This window comes from Vombatus ursinus, unplaced genomic scaffold, assembly GCF_900497805.2.
Source record: "Vombatus ursinus unplaced genomic scaffold, bare-nosed wombat genome assembly UNPS02000577.1, whole genome shotgun sequence".
NCBI lineage: Eukaryota > Metazoa > Chordata > Mammalia > Diprotodontia > Vombatidae > Vombatus > Vombatus ursinus.
The window spans coordinates 28,214,780-28,235,425 of NW_020940355.1; the positions used below are offsets into that span (position 1 = coordinate 28,214,780).

The window sequence follows — 20,646 nt, forward strand, 5'->3', positions numbered from 1 at the left end:
AGGCTTGAGGGGATTTAGAGGATTGCACAAGTGGTGCTGGTCTCGATTGACCCCATTGAGATGGAGCAGTAATTGCCCCCCCTTCACGCTGGCTCCTGCAAGGAGGGTTGCTGGGGAATGCTGTAGGAGTTGGTGCTCCCATTATCAGCTAACTCCCTTTGAGAAGACTAGACTAGAATAAAGTAAGCTTATTTAACCCCTTATCATGACTCCCTTTCTGTCTGACTGGATCAAAAGCGAACCTGTTAGTGAGAGAGGTGCTAGAAGTCCTCCTGTGTCTCCTAAGAAATGGCATAGTCAATATGTTTACTTGTCCAACAGGGTGCTAAAGAGGTCCTGCAAAAGTAGTTAAGTGATTGATGGAGAGAAACACAGGTGCTTATTGGAAATCCTCCATCATACCTTTGATATCTTATGCACCTGGAAAACAGACTTGGCTACAGTACTCAAATGTTAGCAAGTGCTAACAGGAACACAGAACGCAGAAGTAGAGTATCACTGCTTATGCTGCCTTCCTCCTCTTCCTCAAGTTATCATACATATTTTTTTTTATCTGATTTCATGCTGTATTCCCCCAGTAGAATGTAAGTTTCTTGAGGGCAGGGATTGTTTTTCATTTTGTCTTCGTATCCCGAGGACATAGTATGTAAGTTGGACTCTAATAAATGCTTATTGGAATGGGGGGGGGGGGTGGAAGAATGCAGAGGTAGAAAAAGATCTCCAACTTTGTGCAAAAATTGAAGGAACCATTGCAGAGAGCGCTTATTGAAAACTGTGGGACCCATTAACCATGCCACAATGGTTCTCAATGCTCAAGGAATTGTAAATTATATTTCTTCCAGAATCACCTATAAGCCATCCTTGTGTCCTTTCTAATTTCATTAGAAAGACTGCTTGGGCCAATATGCACATTTAAACAAAAATAGGTTTTTAAATATATTTTCCTCAATGATTTATTTACAAAAACTGATAATCATTTCAACTTTTTCACTTTCAGGTAAGACTATCTTGCAAGTATTCATATAAATCTCCTTGAGAAATTTTCCATAAAAGATGTATATTTAGTCTTTATGAATATTGGAAGTTTGAGACTTTTTACCACAGTTGATTACTATGCAGTATACAGTTATACCTTCCACATCACAACTTTCCCCACCACAGTTTCAATACATTGTGGTTTGGCGTAAGATATTAAATGGGAAATTTTGGGGAGTTTTGCAGAAGCCACAGATGACATATGAAGGCCAGCATAAAACAGAAAAATTAAGAAACTCAAAAACACATTAAATTTATTTGTATAATATCAACTTATTCTATCTTTTAATGCGATAATAATTCAGATTTCTTCTCTGGTACAAAGGGATAGCCAAAAAGTTTCATGTAGATTTTCCAGATTGTGGGGTGCCACACCCTTAATCCCCTAGATGTGGGATAACTGTAATCCCTTCTAATTTATGTAGTACCTGAGGCACTCTCCTCTCATATGTATCCTCTAACCCCCCAAAATTACCCCAGATTCAAGGTATTCTACAGATCAAAACCATAACTCACAAGCCCCTACCAAGGGGTTTATTTTCACTTGACAGTCAGAAGACACAACTAGTTCAAAGGAAAGACTTTTCATAAAACAGTACTACAAGAAAAGTAGGAACAAAATCCTTAAGATCACTCTCCTATTAATAGAAACACTGTCAGTGAGAAGAGGGAACATGCACAGGGATCATACATGTGGAGAACATACATGACCAGGACAAAAATATAAAGGGGCTACTGATACTACAAGGCCTCTAGTATCTTCTGGTAATGTCACCACACTTGCTTTTTTCTGGGCCTTTTGCCTTATGATTGTTGCTGTCAGCTAACATTTAGTTTGCTTTTTAAACTCCCTTACTCCTATGTAATTAATAAAGAGATGGCCTTGGGGCCAGGAAGATCTGAGTTCAAATACTGTATCTAACACATATTGACTGTGTTACCCTGGGCAAGTCATTTATCTTCTCAGTGATTTGTTGTTTGTCCTTCATTCTCCAAGAGGACCATGACATCAGGAAGGTGATGCCACAACTTGCAAGTGAATTGGATTTAAGTGAAGGAGGGCTGTGTAAAGTCTCCAGCCTCACTCTATCCTCCAGAGCCATCTGGGTCCAGTGGCAAGATATAGATCAGGATGACTGGAGATGGCCACAGATGCAGTGGGAGACCTTGGCCTTTTTGAGTTAAGGTCTTTCCCAGGTATCAGTCTGACTCAGTTTGACTCAGGGTGACAGTGTCCATTCAGTGATTAAGGCTAAGTAAGAAATGAGTCAAAGAATAGCCTCTTTTACCTAGTTAAAAAAAATGTGTTCACTGAAACTTCACAAGATATCTTGGGGTTTATGGGCTAGATTTCTTTCTGTTTTTATTAATTAATTTATTTTTAGTTTTCAACACTTTCATAAGATTTGGAGTTTTAAATTGACTCCCTGTCGCCAAGACTTGTGTGCAATCTGATTAGATTTCTTTCTTAACTGATGCCTTAAATCCAAATCACTCTGGCATCTCATTGATTGGCCAATAATAAGTCCCAACCCAAGCCTCACTTGGTCATTGTTTGGGCCCTGATGGCTAAGAATGAGTAATAAATAGCAATTGTTTCTGTTTTGGCCAGAAACCCTGAGGGTCTTCCCCTCTTAGATCTCAATGATCCGTCACAACCCACAGTTTAAGAAGCAGTGAAGGGGTCAGGAGTGGGAAAAGTTTGAGAAACCCTGATCTAGGCAACTCTCTAAGATCATACATTGTAGATAATGCTGGCCTGCATTTAGAGAGAGAGTTTTCTAATTCCAGTGTTTCCTATGCCAACGAAATCACAAGTTTAGGCCCTATTCTCTACTCATCCTCCTTGTATTATGATTGTCATTTCAGTCTTGGTAGAAAAGTCTTTGTAGTTCTTATTTAAACTTTTTCAGGGATAATGTAACCCCAAAACTCATTTCAGGGGGTTCTGACAATGAAATTCCAGAGAAGGTATGATGGGTCTAAGGCACAGATTTCCTCTGCCCACTCCCCACCTCCACCCAAATACTTGGGTCTTAGCATCCATATGAACAGGTTAGAGAAGGCAAGAGCAAAAAAAAAGACCACCCAGGGCCTGATGGGTTATAAAATCCTCCGCAAGTATCATAGGAGCAAACTTCCCAAACTATATCTAAATCACATACAGTCTGACAGTGCGGGAAGGAGTATTAGATCTGAAGTCAGAGAAATTGGGTATGGATCATGGCTCTGTTATCTGTAATAACCTGAAATAACTTGGGAATGTCATCCAACTTCTCTGAGCCTCCATTTCCTCCTCCATAAAATGATAGGTTTGGCCCAGATGACCTCTGAGGTCCCTTCTAGTGCTAAATTTATGATCTTATGATTCTATATGATTCTTCTCTGTCATTATCCACCCAGGAGGTTTGTGGATGAACAGTTGTCCTCACCAAATCACAAGCTGTACATATGAGACTATTGTGGCTTTGGACTCACTGTTTCCTTTGTGACTCACAACAACCACTTGCTTACTGATGTCCGTTTGTCCATCCCAATCACAGATGGATATCTGTCATCTCTCCATGGTTGCCCTGACCTTGTAACTGACAGGGCTGGACATTGACAAGCCAGTCTCTTCCGTCCTTAGAGCCCATAAGATGGGGAGCATTGAAGTGAGGAAGGGGTAGGAGGAGAGGCAGCCAGCCAGAGAAGCCAGGAAGCAAACCTTGCACAGGGGTAGAAAGGGCAGCTAGAGGCAGTATGCTGAGGTGAGATAGATATCACTAGTGGACTCCAAGACCAGAATTGTGCAGATGAACCATCAGGAGATCCATTGGCACAGATACTGTGTGGCTGAGGCCCTCCCCTCCCTGTAAACTCCATAGAAATTCTCCATTTCTTTTTTTTTTTAAACTTCAGGCTTCTTTTCTCTGATGCACATGAGTAATTACACACATAGACCAGCAATGCAGTGGTTAACCACTTTGATCACAATTGCTGGCTGAAGACACAAAGAGAGATGGAAACAAACTTTTAATAAACAAAGATATGCCATAATTTGTTCAGCCATTCCCCAGTTGTTGGGTACCCCTAAGTTTCCAGTTCTTCACCACCACAAAAAGAGAGCTGCTATAAATATTTTTGTATTATATGGGTCGTTTTCCTGTTGTTTTGAGCTACACGTTTTTGCAAATGGCCAATGTGGGGATTTGCTTTGTTTGACTATACATATTCATTTGGTTTTTCTTTTTTTCCTTTTCGACGAGGGAGGGAAGAAAGGGGAGGGAGGGAGAGAAAAGAAATGCTGTTAATTGAAAAAATAATTGGAAAAAATAAAGAATCAAAGATATGCCTCCATACTGGGAAGAGCAAGAGAGCTAAGAGAGAAAGGAAATGAAGAATCACTGCTTTGGTGTTTATTAGGGAGAAGAGGTCAGCAGCAGCATTGAGAGTCCTCCTACATAATTCTCCCACGCAAATCTCTCCATCTACTCCCTCCCCTTTCCCCCACCTAGTTTTGGATTCTGGCATCGACAATCTCTTGGCCCTGCATCTGGCTCCTGCTTCCCTGTGCTGGCAGAGCTGCTCCGGTCCCTAGGACACCTCTTGCTCCCTTCCTGCTTTTTCCCATAAACCTCCCTTGAGATCAAGAAGGAGGAACACTGGAGTGATTTCTGTCTGAAACCAGCAGGCATCCATCTATAGCATCCTGATATCCTTAGTAACACCAAGACAGATTCTGTGTCTGTGTGTATGCACATTTATATCATATAATACAAACATTAATTCACTAATCACTTTGGCTTTATATATGGTGCTTCTCAAGCTCTACCTTGATGCTTATTGAATATTTATAGGTAATCGTTTACTTCTCCTCCAGAGGTTTTATACTCATTTAATCACTGGTTTCTCTTACTTCTTGTGGACTGGAGGTACTGTTACACTCACCCTAAAAACTTTACAAAGTTTTGAACTTTTGTTTTCAAAATTTCCACAGAACTTGAGATCAAATTCTTTAAAATTCCACAAAGGCAGTCCTTGACCTATTTGTGACGCAGAGGGTTATACTATGTCAGTGAGAAACACAATGCATATTTCCTGTCAGAGTAAGAAAATAGAATCTTGCTTGTTTTGTAAGCTTGTTTTTTCAAAGATCCAGACAGTTTGCCTTTGCCTTGAGGCAAACACCTGATGGGACTAGAATTGGACTTTGCCTGATAGGGGTATTTTAGATGAGAAATGGGAGGGCAATTCCAGAGACCACAATCCTTCATGGAAAATATTCTTCTCTTAGAAGCTAGTAACAGAAACTCTCTTGCACAATTCAGTTGGTGTAACTGATAGGTGTTCCATAAGGGCATAGCTCTATGTGTTTGGTCCACATACAAATTGAAACTTGATCCTATGAAAAATTATAAAAAAACAAGGAAAGTCTGAAACATTGTTCATTACATTTTTACATAAGGCTCAGATTGTTTACTTTTCAATAGGTCACATTATTATGCTCATTGTGGGGAGCATAGATCTAGAAGTGGAAAGGACCTTAGAGTTCATGCAGTTAAACCCCTTCATTTTTTATGGATGAAGAAACAGAGGCACAGAGAGAGTAAGTGATTTGACTAGGGTCACAAAACTAATAAATGTTTGAGGTGACATTTGAACCCAGATCTTCCGGACTCCAAGTCCAGTGCCCTGTCCACTATATAATACAGAGAACTTTTTAACAGAATAGAAACTTCTGTAACAAAAAAAAAAAAATTGTACTAGTAACTCCAGTCTAGCCATGAGAATAATTTCCAATCATACCCTCAAATGCAAATCCTTTAGAAATTGCTTTTCACTTTTGTCTTAAAATCTGTGGGACCGAAGATATCGCCCTGCATGTAGAAAGCATTTAATGAATGTTTGTTGGATTGTTTAATTGGATGTAGTTGACTAAGTCTTTACCAAGTGACAGGTTCACAGAATCACAGAATTTTTTAGTTTGTTACAGTAAGTTAACAAGTATTTATTAATCTCTTACTACGTGCCAGGCACTGTTTAACTAGAAATATAAATAAGAAAGAGAGAAAGAGAGAAAGAGAGAAAGAAAGAAAGAAAGAAAGAAAGAAAGAAAGAAAGAAAGAAAGAATCCCTGCCCTCAAGGAGCTTATATTCTAATGGTGGAAAACAATACATAAAAGGAAGGTGGAAAAGGGAAGAGGGGAGCAAGGACTTGGTAGAGAAAGTCCTGAATGAAGACTGGAGAACAATGAGATATGCTGGCCTTCATTCCCTCTTTAAATGAAGGTTCTGCAGGGCAGCTAGCTGTTGCAGTGGATAGAGCACCGGCCCTGAAGTCAGGAGGAGTTCAAATCGGGCCTCAGACCAAACACTTGACACATACTAGCTGTGTGACCTTCGGCAGGTCACTTAACCCCAACTGCCTTGCCAAAAATAAAGAAATAAAGAAATAAAGAAAATGAAGGTTCTGGGAGGAACCATCCAATCCAAAGGGGAGCCTTCAGGGAAAGAGGGTACTTCCAGTGTGTGAATTTCAGGGATGTAAAGAGCTTCCAGGCTGAAGAAATTTCAGGGATACAGTCAAGGAAGCCTGAAGTACAACAGTAGAGGCAGTGTATTCTAATGTTGTCACTTACAGATAATGAAACTGAGGCTCACACAGATTAAATTATATAAATGGGGTATCGTGGAAAAAAGATACTGTCTCTGGAGCTAAAGAAACTTGTTCAGATCTCTCTATTGATAGCTATTACTTGTGTGATCTTGGTTTTTAGCTTTTGTTTTTTAGGCAATTGGGGTTAAGTGACTTGCCCAGGGTTACACAGCTAGTACGTGTCAAGTGTTTAGTCTGAGGCCGAATTTGAACTCGGGTCCTCCTGACTTCAGGGCCGGTGGTCTATCCACTGCGCCACCTCGCTGCCCCACTTGTGTGATCTTGGTCCAATCACTCAACACCTTTGGTCTTAATTCTTCATCTGTAAAATGCAAATTTTGGATGGCACGGCTTCTGAGACCCTTCCCAGATCTTGCTCTATGACCTGACGATCCAAATTCACAGAGTTTATTAGTGCCAGAACTAGTGCACCGATTTCTTAACTCCAGGACTCTTTCCTTTGGGTTGTACAGAATATCACTAATCCAGGTGACTCTCAATTCTGTAAAGTAATGTTAGCAATATCAATCAGAAATAATGAAGTACCTACTATATTCCAGGTAGGGTAGCTAGGTGGCACAGTCGAGTCAGGAAGATTCATCTTTGTGAGTTCAAATGTGACCTCAGACACTATCTGTGTGACCCTGAGCAAGTCACTTAACCCTGTTTGCCTCCGTTTCCTCACCTGACAAATAAGCTGGAGAAGGAAATGGCAAACTACTCCAGTATCTTTGCCAAGAAAACCCCAAATGGGGTCATGAAGATCTGGATAAAAATACAAAAATGAACCAGTCCCAGGCCCCAATGAGCTTACATTGTATCAGAGGAGACAACATGTCCACAAAGTAAACATGTAGGACTGTTTTAGTTACTTCCAACTTTAAATCTGTAACCCTACTTTTAAGAGTCAGAGATTGGATTCAGATCTGGGTTTCTCTTGAATCCAAGTCCAACACTCCTTCCACTACCCAATGACACCTCCCCACAGCTGCAGCTATAAAAAATTTCAAAGAATTGGACAGCATTTATTTGGAGATCTTCTCGTGTTTTCTCCTAGGACTTACGGCAACTCCTATTTTAACCTATGTCCTGCTGAAGCAAGCACAGGCAACTCCTATTTAGCCACTTGAAGTATTCAGGCCCTAATAGATCACTAGATTTATGGCAAATACATGGCAGTCACTGATAGTAAGATGGTGGTCTTACTCCATTTGTTAGGACAGAAACCAGAGTTCTTCTTTTGCAAGATAAGGGTATCATTCTATCCCCCCTCCCCCCACTACTAAGTTTTCCCACAGAGCAAAGGCTAAATAAATGGCCAAACTGTAAAAATAAATAAATTTTTAAAAGTATTTAGAGAGTGGTGGGGCTAAAGGGTATTCTGATTGACCTTTAACCCTTATGTACCACCTGCAAATGTAAAAATGCCGATAGCAATTTTCACTTCACTGTGAGAGGTTGAAGAAAACAAAGAATAGTATTAATAGTACTATACCAGAAAATTTAATGAGGAAACCCAGGCTTGTTGTTTTTTTTTTAATAATTGACAGCTTGGGAACAAAGGTCCAGTTCTACAAATAAGGATTTTTAAAAATTAAATATCTTCCAACTACCTTTCACCCGAACTTTGGGGTCAAGATAACCTTGTTGATTCGGATTTTCTAACTAAAATAGCCAAAAAAGTCTGATTTCCAACACACACTTGAGCGTTTTGAAAATGTAAGGAAGTACTAATTTTTCCCTACCCTCCCTCTGATTTATGTTCAAGCAAAAGCTGAATGATTCCTTTCAGAGATATGAGAGTGGTCATTCTAGTCCTGTGTTTTATCATTCTACAGACAATCTTTCTGACTCGATAAGACCACTGGCCTGACTTTCACAAAGCTTGATTTATTGGTATAAATGTTCCCTGGTCCTATACAACTATGTTTAAAGTTTGTAACTTAAGAAATTATGCTTTATATTCACTGCTTCCTTTTTTTGAAAGAGAGTCTCAAGGGTAATGCTCAAGGAATCTATGTGTGGCCCTGTCCTGGTTAGCATTTTTATAATAATTTCGATAAAACTATAGTTTCATTCAATAAGTGTTTATTGAGCATCTTCTATATGCCAATCACTGGGCTAGGTTCAGGGGGTCCCAAAAGGGCAATAGTCCTCAAGGACCTTACATTCTTTTGAAAGGAAACAACATGAACAAACTATATTCAAAGTAATTTCTGATGAATGGGTGGAGGGCTCTATCAACTGAAGGGGATCAGGGTAAGGAAGGAAACAAGCATTTATTAAGCACCTACTATGTGCCAGGCACTGTGCTAAGTACTTTACAAATATTATTTCATTTGATCCTCACAACAACCATGGGTGACAGAGAGGTACCATTTTTAACCCTAATTTTCAATTAAGGAAACTGTAGGGAGGGAGGCTGTGATTTGCCCAGGGTCGCATAGCAAGTAAGTGTTTGAACCCAGATTTGAACTCAGGTCTTTCTCACTCCAGATGGGTCACTTAGCTGCCACAGTGAGGATGCCCCTGATGTGAGTCTTGAAAGAAAGTAAGGATTCTTTTGTAAGTGTGAGGTACATCTATACTCCGCAATTAATCAATGGATCAAACTCAAGGCAAATAAATCCTTAATCAATTTTAGAGGAACAAAGTGCTTTGATCATTGGATAAAGACAAATGACATCATGCAAGAAATATTTTGTGATTGCCTGAAGGCTTATATAGAACTCAGAAAGTCAGAGGACAATCATGAGTAGCATTACAATCCTGCCATGTAAAGATCAATGGAAGAAACCAAGGACAGTTAGATGGAGGCTAAGAGAAGGCAATGTGGTGTATAGTTGGTAGAGTGCTTGTGTTGCTTGTGTAGCTACTCTCATTTTCTTTCTCATTTGTTAAATGTAGATAGTAATAGTAGTCCAGCTAGGTGGTGCAGTGGATAGAGTGTCGGGCCTAGAGTCAGGAAGACTCATCTTCCTGAGTTCAAATCTAGCCTCAGTCACTAGCTGTGTGACCCTGGGTAAGTCACTTAACCTTGTTGGCCTCAGTTCCCTTATCTGTAAAATGAGCTAGAGAAGGAAATTACAAATATATTTTTGCTAAGAAAACCCCAAATGAGGCAGCTAGATGGCACAGTGGATAGAGCTCCAGCCTTGGAGTCAGGAAGACCTAAGCTCAAATTCGGCCTCAAACACTTGACACTTACTAGCTGTGTGACCCTGGGCTAGTCAGTTAAGACTGACTCACCAAAAAAAAAAAGAAGAAAGAAAAGAAAACCCCAAATGGGGTCAGGAAGAGACTGAAACAATTGAACAACAGGGTCGTTGTAAGGATGAAATGAGGTAATACTTGCGATTTGCAAACATTAGAATGCTACAAAAGTGCTATTAATATGATTATTTTTAAGTATTTAGAAGGAATGGTGAAGAAGGATTAGACTTGCTCTGCTTAGTCCCAAAGGAAACTTGGGACTAAGTAAGTAGACATTGCAAAATGGCGGATTTAGGCTTGATGTCAGGAAAAACAACAGAACCATTCTAAAGTGGAAGGGGCTGCCACAGGAGGTAACTTTGCTAGCCGTCTTCAGTCGGTGGCTGGATGCTCACTTACTGGGGACATTATAGCTAATTTTCAGTAAGGTATGGGTCCGACCAGATGATCTCAGTCAACTCTTCCAGCTGAGGGACCATGAAAAATCTCTGTGAAGTTCATTTGTCAAAATAATAAAATAGTAGCAGAAAGAGCGTTGCATCTTGTTCTTTTGAAAGATTTCTGAATTAATGTCCAATAGATAAAGAGAAAGTGATTAAAAAGATGTATAGATTAGTTTTCATTTTATGCAAGTTTTGGTGGCTGGCACTTATGTGCTGTTTGCATTAGGTAAGTGCTAACTAGGATTAAAATAGAGAAGTAGGTAGAGTTACAGTTCATGACTTCACTGAGGAAGAAATTAGAGACTGGCACAGTGTCCTGCTGGGTATGCAAACCAGGTCACCTCAATGGGCAGGCACTTAACAGTTTACAAATGATTTACTGGCAGCAGAGTCAGTGATCCTGAAATTTCTACCTCTATCTGAGAGGCAGAAGTAGAAGGAAGTCTTTACCTGCACTGGGGAGACCTAGGTTTGAGTGCTAGTTTGTAATTCACTAGCTCTGTGAGTGTTGGTTAATTCACTGAATTTCTCTGAGCCTAAATTTCATACAATCATTGAAAGAAAGATTTAGAGCTAGAACAGACCTTAGACACCACTGAATCCAACTACCTCATTTTACAGATGAGGATACTGAGGCTAAGAGTCCAGAATTGCCCAGAGCCATACTAGAGGGCAAGCATCTGAGAAAGAATTTGAACCCAGGTCTTCTGACTCGAAATCCAGTGCCTTATCTATTATACTAAACTGTCTCTTTCCTCGATTCTGAAATAGGTATAATATTTGTACTAGTAACCTGAGATAGTTGTTGAACAGATTCACTCATTTATTTAGCAGGCATTTATTAAATGTTTACTATGTGAAGATCAGTAAGGTAGATATGTACAAAGTTTAGGTAAGGCATGTTCTCTGCCCTAATGGAGTCAACATTCTAATAGCAGAATATGACATGCAGATGACATGGATACCCAGTATTACATAATAACAAATTACTCCAAGAGGTCCATCATTCTCAACAGAAAAGCCTTCTTGACAGAGGTGGCATTTGAGTGAGGTTTGAAAGAATAGATGAAGATGGAACAGGTAAAAGGGGGAAGAGTATAAGCAAAGGCAAGGAAGGAAGGAAAGAAGCACAGAGCATGGGTGAAGAAAAGAGGAGTCCAATATGGCTGGAGCATAGCTACACAGAAGAGAATAATGTGATAAAGCTAGAAAGAAACAGTGGCCCAAAATGTGAATGGATGACTTTGAAAGCCTGGCAAAAGGAGTTTAAAATTTACTAGATAGATAATAGGGAGATACTGAAATTTTTTAAGTGAAAATCTGATGGACATATCCATCAGATGCATGCTTTGGGGTGGGGAGGGAAAACAGTCCAGTACTGTGACTTTAGGGCTCTTCCGCCACCATTACAGATCAGTAACTCCTCGGTAACTTTTAGTCTTAGAGTTGCCTGAGGCCCTGAAAGGTCAAGCAACTTGCCAGTGGTCACATAGCTGGTACATAGTAGAGACAGACTTGAACCCAGGTTTTGCCACCTCCCAGGTTGGCCTCTTATCTACTATGCTATGATTTCTCTCATTGTTATTTTTTATTTTTATCTTTAAGGCATTCTACACACCTTAATTCATGTAAATAACATTCCTAGGTAAAGCCAAAAAGTATTATCCATATTTTATACAGATTAGCTCCTTGCCTAAAGCCCCTCAAAAAGATGCTGGCTCTTAAACTGCTTGCATCTGCTAGTATACACTACTTGCTTCCAAGATTAACTCTAATACATTTTTGTTGTTCAATCCATCTCTGAGTCTCCATGACCCCATTTTGGGGTTTTTGTGGCAAAGATACTGAAGTGGTTTGCCATTTCCTTCTCCAGTTCATTTTACAAATGAGAAACTGAGGCATACAGGATTAAGTAACTTACCCAGGGTCACACAGCTAATAAGTATCTGAGGCCAGATTTGAACTTATAAAGTTGAGTCATCCTGATTCCAAGCCCAATGCTCTATCCACTCTGTCACCTAGCTGCCCAACTCTAATGTATAGAGTCTGCCTATTTGGCACTTGAAGGGATAGAAAATGGAAGTATTAAAGAAAATTTTCTATGCAATATTTTCAAAAAGTTTTATTTGCAAATAAATACAATTTCTTCCTTGGGTAAGAGTTTGCCTCAAAAGTCCCCTCTAATCCTGAAATTCTATGATACCAACATAATTCATTTAAAAAATTTTATTGTCTAGTCTTATAAAGAGTTATTTTACTTTGTTCTTTACTAATATATCAATCTCATTTTTCATTATTATACCCTAGAATAAAAATTTTATTGGCAAATTTTATTATTTACATATTTCTGAGAAATACATTTTTCCAACTCTTTTCTCTACTTATTTGTAAGCTAAATGTATAGTTATCTGAGCACCAAATAAAAACAATAAAATTTCAGAACTGATAGAAGAAAAATTCTAATCAACCCCCAATTTTTACAAATGAAGGAACTCAGGTCCTGAGAGTGATTATATGAGGCCACATAGTGAAAGAGCCACTGTAGGACCCAGGTTCCCAGAATCTGAAATTTTAAAATTCACTCTATAAAGTGGGAATAAGAGTTATAAAACCTAAACCTTAAGGATCAACTTTTGTCATATCCTCTGTGACAAATATAAGTAAAACTATTATAAATATCCTCTCATAGTTTCCATTGACTACAACATACATCAAAGATATATTACTACTTTTTCCCTAAGGCACCTCAGAATTTATGAGGGGAGGGAAATGTGTACAGACTAAAATGGAGACAGGTTCCATGAAAAATGAGTTCTATTCTCTGAAATTAAAAAAAAAAAGTTCTGTCATACACACACACAAAGATAATGGAAAAATTCCTATACAAACAAGAGTTCAATTGTGAAAACCAGCATGAATGGAAAGAAGGACTTAGGGAAACTTGAAAGTAGAATTTGTTTTAACCCAAGACCGAGAACTAGTTTCAGGTTTGCATGAACTGGGTTCAATCTTATTGGATTCTCAATGATCATTTTATATGAATTTTGTATGAATTCATGTCATGTGAGGAACTCAGAATTTTTAGCTCAGGAAGAGAACACATCTCTATAAAAGTCTTCAGACAGACATGGTTTGTGACTACAAAAGACTGGAAACAATATATGTATCCAATGATTGAGGAATGGCTCTTTTTTAATTGTGGTATATGAATGGAATAGAATGCCATTAGAAATGTAAACATGAAGAAGAAATATGGGATAACATGAACTAATGCAGAGTGAAGAAAGCTGAACCAAAACAACATATACTCTGACTGTAAGTGTATCAGTAATAATAACAACAAAGAAGTGAAGGAAGATACAAGGAAGAAAATTTCAGAAGAGAATGAACAGGACCTCTAAAATTACCTTATTAATGTTAATATACACTTTGAAAAACAAAATAATGGAAATTTACTGATTATATACAATCTTGATCACTTTTTTTGTATTTAAGTATCTTATGGATGTTTGCTACATTTATAATTTAAAAAAAAATAATTCTCCCTGTCTCACCGTCCCCCTTCTTCCTCCCAAAACAAGAAACAAAAAAGGACTCTAATCTAACAAGGTGCTTTTTATTCACACATAAAAATCATATAAGATTTCTTGATTGATACAACTGCAGAGACAAAACTTTGTACAGTCGTTCTCAGAGTATTACTATCATTCAAGGTACAAACTAGAGAGTTAAGGAGAAAATAAGTAAGAATAAAACATGCAAACAATGGTCAAAGCATTTTTTTTCATATTAATCCTTGGTATATATTTGTTTTCTTCAAGAATACAAGCTCATTAAGTGTATAGAACATTTTTCATTTTTATCTTTATGTCCCCAGCATCCCTTGTATCTGGTGCTTAATAAATGTTTGTTGAATTGTATTTTCAGACTGCGTAAGACATACACATAATAAATATGAGAGATGAAAAAAAGGTAGTATTTTAGATCCAAGAAAACAGGATCTTTACTGATTAGGGGAGATTAGACAAAGCTTTATTGAAGGGTCAGCATCTGAGCTAGACCACAATAGACAATGGTGGGGAGGAAATCCAGACGTGAATTGGGGGGTGGAAGAAAGTGAGGTAACCAAATGAGCTCCCCTGATCAACCAACCTTCTTTGTAGCGGGACTTGTATATTGCTTAAATAATATTATACCAGAATTTAGCACTAGAGTGGAGCAGTTGGATTTCTTGGCAGCATCAGCTTTGAGTTTGCCTCTATGATAACGTTAAAATCAATAGATCAGAGATCTGACCTGCTAGAGCAAGAGTTCTTAGCCTTTTTTGAGTCATGGAACCCTTTGGCAATTTGGTGAAGCCTTTGGACTCCTCAGAATAAAATGCATAAAACGAAATGCATGGGATTACAAAGGAAACTAATTGTATTGATATACAGTTATCAAAATGGAAAATTAACAACAACCACAGCAAAAAACAAGTTCACAGGCCTCAGGTTAAGAAAAAAAAAACAAACCCTCATACACATGACCTCATTACTGGCAAAGCAGGAAGGGGATTTCTCCCTCTCCTCTCCTCAATTCAGGAGTTTTTTTGTGGTGACGTGGGGCAAAGGCACGTTCAATTGAATTCACTAAACATTTATTAAGTGCCTGCTATGTGCCGGGCATTGTGCTAAGCACTGGGGTTACGAATAAGAAAATGAAAGACAGTCCCTACCCTCCAGGAACTAACAATCTAATGGGCGAAGGCAACAAACAACAGGAAGCTGAAAAGCTGGGGGTAGGGGGCTAAAAAGGGGGATCAGGGGGTACTTGGGATGGGGACCTGATGTTCTGTGGTGTCCACTAGAAACCAAGCACAGCTGCTGGTGAAAAAAGGGGAAGAACCACATGCCACAGCTAGACATGTGCTTAACCACACAGCCCAAGAGGAGTGTTGTAAGCGTGGATATATTCTCAGCCCAAAGGATGATAGCAATTGCAGGAGGGGCAGGGTAAGGAGGGGGATGGGAGTGGAGAAGCTACCAAGAGTTCCTCAAAAAGCAATACATGGATCTTGGCTGCCTAGGAAATCAAGATCCATGTATTTCTTTTTGAGGAACTCAGTACTCCTCCCAGATGCTGCCATCCCTTGGGATGACATTATATACTATATGTGACATATATATTATACATACACATATATAATACATGTATAGCCTTCTAACCAGAGAAAGATTTCTTGGGCAAAACAAAAATAGCAAATATAATTTTAGGCTAACTTAGGCGAGGCATAGTGTCCAGAACTTAGGAAGTTTATAGTCTTTTTGCATTCTGCCCTGTTTGGATCACATCCAGAAGATTCTGCTCAGTTCTAGGTACTATATTTTAGGAAGATCACTGAAAAGCTAGAAGGGGTCCAGAGAAGAAGAATCAGTATAGTAGCAATCATGCCATGTGATGACTAGTTGAAGGGACAAGAAATATTCGGCTCGAAGAAAGGAATTTATCAGATTGTAAATTTAGACCCAGAAGGTACTTTGGAGATCATCTAATCCAACCCTTCATTTTGCAGGTGAGAAAAGCAAGACCCAGCAAGGATAAATGAATTAACCAATAATCACACAATCAAAAAGTATCAGAGCCAGGATCTGAATCCAGTTCCTCTGATTCCAAATCCATCACTTTTTCTTCTGTACTCCATGAAGAACTGACATGTGGAAAAGAGGTCGAGTGTGTCTTGTTTGGGTCAAGAACACAGTACTAAGAACAATGTCTGAAGGTTGCAAAAATACAGGTGTAGACTCAACGTAAGGAAAAAGAACAATTAAAGCTATCTACAAGTGGAATGGGCCTCAAGAGGTAGTGAGTTCCCTCTCTCTAGAAGTCTTAAAACAAAAGCTAGACAATCATTTGTTCAGCATTCTGTAGAAAGGCTCTTTAAAGAAAAGTCTTTGTTAATATAAACAACATGAACATTTTAATATACAAACAACAGAAAAAGAGGACTACACATAAAACTGTGAACTTCTGTTCATTTTTAAAATGTTAAATTGAACATGATAGTAACAAAATTGTCCTATTTGTCTTTGTCCCCTTTTCATCTTCCGTCTGCTATCTTCTGTATATTTTTCAAATATTTCACTAATACTTTCCTTTTTTCCCCTTTTTTGTATCACTTTTACTAGCTATCCATTTTGTACTTCTACAACTATCTCTCACCTAAATAAAAGTCATCCCCTGTAACAAATAAGTGTAGTCAAACAAAACAGTTTCACACTTCCAAACATATGAACAATTCTTCACCTTTAATCCATCATTTCCCTGACAAGAGATGGGAAGCATGCTTTATCATCAGTCTTAAGTCATAAATTCTCATTGCGTTGATCTGAGCTCTGAAGTCTTTCAAGGTTGTTTTCCTTTATATTACTGTAGTCATTATGTAAAATTTTCTCTTAGTTCTGCTCAATTGACTCTGCATCAGTTCCTGAAAGTCTTTTCTAAGTTCTTCTGAACCTGCATATTAGTTAACTCTTAGGCTCAATAGTACTCCATTATATTCATATGCTATAAATTTACTCAGTCATTTGCTAATTGATGAGTATCCAGTTTGTTTCCTGTTCTTTAGTACAACATCTAATATTGCTACATTTATACATACTCTTTTCCTCTGTCTTTGACATCTGCTGCTTCTTTCTTCACTCAACCCAAACCTACAGGTTGTTTTTTATATTTTCTTTCCCTTCTTTTACTCCCTCCCTTTATCATCTGCCTTCTAAAACTGAAGTTTCTTTTGCTTGTGATTATTCTATCTCCAACTCTTACCTAGGAAGAGTCCATTCTCAATAGTAACTACAATTTCAAACAAGTCCATGAAAATTATGGAAGCCAACTTCCCATGCATGTTCACCATTCCAAAATTTTTCTCTTTATTGCTTCCTACAATGAAGTGTCCTCTTTGTTTGTGCCTCCTAAAGATTATCTGGTACCAATTCAGTAAGTCCCTTACATAAATACAATGTCACTTAGCCTCTGTTCACCTCAGTTTCCTCATATATAAAATGAGGATAAAAATAGCACCTTCCTCTCAAAGTTGTTATGAGGATAAAATAAGATAATATTTGTGAATCAATTTGCAAACCTTAAAGTGCCACATAAATGCTAGCAATTAATATTATTATCATTATTAGATAAGCACCAGCACTTTAGAAGCACAAAAGTCAAACTTCCCATATTAGCCTCAATATCAATTTTTGTAAAAGATTCAGTAGTAGATTAGTGTGGATCAGTACCTTAACATTCAACTATGTAAAAATCATCTCAAAAGGAATTTATCTGTCTTGTAAAGGAAACCCAATGGAAAAACTGACTCTACAATTATATCGTAAAACAATAGAAAGAAAAATAAATTGCCAATTCAATCCCTAAAACTATAGTAGCCAATAACAAAAGGCTCAAATATAGAATCTCTCCAGAGGATCCCATATATGCAAAGGGTCCAATATTTATCCTGGATAAGCCTCTAAAATAGCAAAGACCTCTGAACCTGCATGAACAATAGGAATTAATGCAAAGCCAAAACAATAGCAATAACAATAATAATGATGATGATGATTTTTAAAATTTAAGAAGCCAGACCTAGAGGAATAGAATATACCTTATGATGATATGATGAAAAAATGAGAATGAACAAAGAATTCTAATGGAGACTTTGAGGAAATGACTGAAATAGTGTTATAATACTTTATTTAAAATTAATTAATGCATATATTCCTATGCAAGAGGCATTTCCCTAATGAGACTTCACCAAAAGCTGGAGTCTGGGGGCTCAGAAAGAGACATCAAAATGTAAAGAGGAGAGGAAAGCAGGGACTAGAAGTAGAGGCCACTTTCTTAGGTCACCACTGCTGCCACCATCAGAAGCATTTCTCCCCTGTTCAGCTCTCAACTCTGAAATCAGTGTTTCCGTCTTCCTCTTGCCACTCCTTGAAATTCTGCCACACCAGCTCATCTGCCCCAGTTTTCCTAGAGCTTATTTAGATATCCCCTTCCCCTGACCCAGCTATGGGAGAGAATGATGTGGACAACAAACTCCTGGATTATAAAAATGATGAAGTGGAGATAGCAGCTGAGAGGGAGGGAGCTGAGGCCCATTCAAAGGATAGTGTGGAAGGTTTCTACATCTTCCTCCAGAAGTCTGGCTTCCATGACTTCCCACTTAAGCCAGAGCTATTCTAGGCTATCCTAGATTGTGGCTTTGAGCATCTGAAGTTCAGCATGAGTGTATCCCTCAGGCCATCCTGGAAATAGATGTCTCATACTAGACCAAATCAGGCATAGGAAAGACAGCTGTGTTTGTGCTAGCCATGCTACAGTAATCTCTGCCAGTCACTGGTCAGATTTCTCTGCTAGTGATATATCACACTCAGGAACTGACCTTTCAGATTAGCAAGGAATATGAGCATTTCTCCAAATACATGCCCAATGTCAAGGTGGTATTGGTTTTTAGTAATCTATCAATAATGAAGGATGAGAGAGGTGGTGCTGAGGAAGAACTGCCCATATATTGTTATGGAGTTATTGTTGTTGTATCCAACTCTTTGTGACCCCATTTGGTGTTTTCTTGGCAAAGATACTAGAGTGCTTTGCCATTTCATTCTCCAGTTCATCTTACAGATGAGGAACTGAGGCAAACAGGGTTAAATGACTTGCCTGGGGTCACACAGCTAGTAAGTGTCTGAGACCAGATTTGAACTCAGGAAGACGAGTCTTCCTGACTCCAGGCCTGGAGCTCTATCCACAGAACCAGCAAGCTGCACTTCATTGTCATGGGGACCCCGGCCCAAAATAAAAATCTCATTCTCAAAAAAGATTTTATCCTGAATAAGTATAACAAAATGTTCAACCATTGTGAAATGTATAAGAGTATCCGGGAAATTTTCCACATAACCTAACAAGAAAAGTTTTTCATGATATTGAATGCCACCCAGAACAAAAAGATCTGCCATGAGTTCATGAAAGATTCAATGGAGATCTTCATAAATGATGAGACAGAGTAGAACCTACGTGGGCTGCAACAGTATTATGTAAACTGAAGGATGATGAGAAGAATTAAAAACTCTTCGACTTTCTGGATATTCTTAAGTTCAACCAGGTAGAGCTCTCTGTGAAATTTGTACAGCACTGCATCCAACTGGCCCAGCTTCCAGTAAAACAGAACTTCCCAGCCATTATTACCCATTGTAGGATGTCCCAAAGGGAGAGGTTGTCCCAGTATCAGCAGCTCAAGGATTTCCAGGGCCATATTCTTATGGTCGCTATCCTGTTTGACCAGAGCATAGATAATGAGTGAGTGAACAATGGCCTCAACTATACCATGCCAGCGTGATGAGGGCAGATTGGTTTAGTACAAAGGGTTTGGCCATGATATTTGTGTTAGATGAAAATGATGCCAAAATCCTCAAAGATATCTAGGATCATTTCAAGGTCAACATCAGTGAATTATTGTTGTTGTTGTTGTTGTTGTTGGTCCTCAGAGAGGACCAATGACATCAGAAGGATGATGTCTTGATTTGCAAGTGAATTTCTTCAGTGAACTGTCTGACGAAATGGACATTTCTTCCTACATCGAGGACTTTCTTTGGAGTATGATATACCCTTTCCCTCCCCAGGAGCTAAACACCTTGGCACTAAAGTACAGGAGATACTATTGCTACCTACCCCAGGCTCCCAACCTCAAAGACCTCGTTCATGTCATCCTCAAAACTCCTTTCTTGATTTGCCCTGTTGGATTTGTTTTTAATAAAACTAAAAATGAAACAACAAAACGGAAACATAAAGCAGAAGACTGGCAGATATAAAATAAATATCCCTACCCTGGAAAGAGTCTGAGGCTTGAATAGCTAAATTACATATGAAGAGGCCAACCAGAAAATAATTTGTCTCTAGCCGACAGATTACATTTATACTTTTGTCCCTAGACACTTACATATGATCCCCAGAGGAGTAGGGAGGTGGTCCTAACTAAATTGAAAGTAATCGCCTTAAGGCAAGTGCAGTGCCTTACTGAGAAAAGGAACATTTGATGCTGAAGGATTGTCTTGCTGGAGAAACTAGATCTCTCCCATATCCTGCCTGGAGAAGACAAATATCAGAGCTGAGGATCTCTGGGAATTAAAGACTTATGCTGTTTCTAAGCTAAAAGTTGTTGCCCTAGCAGAAAGAACTTTTTAGCTAAAAGCGGCATCCTGGCTGAAGAGATTGGTAGTAGTACCACCCAGCCAAACCAGTAGAAAAGACTTCACGGAGCTACGTACCTAAGAGCAAGCTGGAATAGTT

The 20,646-nt window shown here is 38.7% G+C and overlaps 1 pseudogene; it reads left to right on the forward strand.

Moving 5' to 3' along the window:
* Positions 1-18,372: 18,372 nt before the first annotated feature.
* Positions 18,373-20,168, forward strand: LOC114049244 (annotated as a pseudogene).
* The last annotated feature ends 478 nt before the right edge of the window (positions 20,169-20,646 follow it).